This window comes from Tachyglossus aculeatus, chromosome X4 (assembly GCF_015852505.1).
Source record: "Tachyglossus aculeatus isolate mTacAcu1 chromosome X4, mTacAcu1.pri, whole genome shotgun sequence".
Lineage (NCBI taxonomy): Eukaryota > Metazoa > Chordata > Mammalia > Monotremata > Tachyglossidae > Tachyglossus > Tachyglossus aculeatus.
Window position 1 is genome coordinate 42,368,988 of NC_052098.1, and position 2,416 is coordinate 42,371,403.

The following is a 2,416-nucleotide window of genomic DNA, read 5'->3' on the forward strand; positions in this document are numbered from 1 at the left end:
TCATTTGGAATCACTGTGGTACTGAAGCAGGAATATAGTAAATGGTACGCTTATAAGGTAGGTACACCACAGGGATGCTTCTTGCTAATTTATAACATCCTCAACTTTTGAAATGCTTCCGGGAATCTTTGGGTTTTTGTTGTCTTATACTGTCGTGTCGTGTCCGACCCATAGCGACGCCATGGACACATCTGTCCCAGAATGCCCCACTTCCATTTGTAATTGTTCTGGTTGTGGATCCATAGAGTTTTCTTGGTAAAAATACAGAAGCAGTTTACCATCACCTCCTTCCATGTAGTAAACTTGAGGATCCACCCTCAACTCTCTCCCATGCCACTGCTGCCCAGCACAGGTAAGTTTTGACTCGTAGCAGATTGCCTTCTGCTCTCGAGCCACTGGCCAAGCTAGGAATGGAATGGGTATGCCTCTGCTTGACTCTCCCTCCTGTAGTCGTGACTGGTAGAGTTCTGGAAACTCTCCAGGTGAGACCCTGAGAGGGATCCCTCTTTACTAGGAGTTTTAAAATTGAGCATTACTAGACCTGAGAGGAAATAATCAAACAATTAGTGGCCGAGGCAGGATTAGAACCCATGTCCTCTGACTCCCAAGCCCATGCTCTTTCCACTGAGCCATGCTGCTTCTCTGTTAGACTGTAAGCTCAATGTGGGCAGGGAATGTGTCTTCCAACTTTGTTATGGTGTACTCTCCCCAACGAGCAGAAAGTGCTCAATAAATCTGATCGATTGGTATTGCATGGGCCTCACGAACAGAATTACAAAGTGTGATTGTGGTTAGCTTTGAGTTGCTAAGAAACGTCTTGGTTATTTGGGAGATTTCCTTGGTCAGGTTTTTCATGGGAACCCACTCAAAATGGGAACTGATATCAGGTGAATCATAAGAAGCAGCATGGCTCAGTGGAAAGAGCACGGGCTTTGGAATCAGAGGTCATGGGTTCAAATCCCTGCTCTGCCAATTGTCAGCTGTGTGACTTTGGGTAAGTAACTTAACTTCTTTGTGCCTTAGTGACCTCATCTGTAAAATGGGGATTAAGACTGTGAGCCCCCCGTGGGACAACCTGATGACCTTGTAACCTCCCCAGCGCTTAAAACAGTGCTTTGCACATAGTAAGCATTTAATAAATGCCATCATCATCATCATCATTAGAATGGACCAAAATCCCATTCAAATGACATTTCTGGTCAATCAATCATACTTATTGAATGCTTACTTTATGCAGAGCACTGTACTAAGCGCTTGAGAGAGTACAATATTATTCATTCATCCAATCATATTTACTGAGCTCTTACTGTGTGCAGAGCACTGAACTAAGAGCTTGGAAAGTACAACTCGGTAACAAATAGAGACAATCCCTACCCAGCGGGCTCACAGTCACAGGGGAGACAGACAACAAAACAAAACAAAGCAAGTGGAGAGGCATCAATAGCATCAATGTAACAATATACCAGACACATTCCCTGCCCCTAATGAGCTCAGGGCATCCATTTCCTCATTTTTGCCCTGTTCTCTTACTCAAGCACTGTGTCGTGTTTTTGCTTAGGCCCTGGGGATGACAGGCTTTATTACTATTTTCTTGTACCTTTAACCTGTCATGAAAAGTCCTTACCCCCCCCCCCCCCACTCCTTAAAAGGTTTCAAGGAATAAATCTTTTGTGGTGAATGAGTGAATTTAATGTTTGTACACTGAAACTACCAACTTACCCTAGAGAAAGCAATGAGATGAGCTGACAAGTGTTTTACCTTGCCTCTCTCTCATTTCACCTTCAACACATGAGCTGTGTAAGTGTATTTAAGAGGCTGAACGTTCAATAGGTCAGGTAATGGGGATTTTTCTATTCCAACGTACTATATAATGAATCTGTCAACTTCTGTTTCATCTGGATGCAGAGAAGACTGTGTTCATTTCAAAACATTCATATATGCAGGTGTGTTTGCACTTATATGTGAGATTCGCATATAAGAACCAGAGGCATAAAAAGCAATTAAATCTAAATAATGAAACCATCATTCAAAGCAATCAGTGAGAAATAAACACAGGAACTAGAGAGATAATATATAAGGGCCTACCCCCGTGGGTATACAGACAGCCACTAAAACAGAAAATAATTTACATTTCCAATGAATCTGTGCTCAAAAATGACATAGACTACATAATTCAAGATAAAGCTTTCACAGAGAACTTTTGATGATTGTTAAAAAATGCCAACATAACTAGGTGATAGAAGTAGAGAATCCATCCAGTTACTGCAGTAAGAGAAGGGGGGATGTCACAGAAGTCTGACTCATTTTTCCTCTAATATTGCCCTTGTCAGTCCATAACTCCCTTCTCTCACATTCTTCACCCTCTTGACAGCTCACGGAGCCTACTGCAACCACCTTCTTGCTGGTTTTACTGTCC

General features: G+C 42.4%; 1 non-coding gene across 1 annotated transcript; it reads right to left on the reverse strand.

Moving 5' to 3' along the window:
- Window positions 1-362: 362 nt before the first annotated feature.
- Window positions 363-500, reverse strand: LOC119948538. Its single transcript, XR_005456928.1, has one exon. It is a non-coding gene; the product is annotated as a small nucleolar RNA SNORA7 (small nucleolar RNA).
- Between the last annotated feature and the right edge of the window lie 1,916 nt (window positions 501-2,416).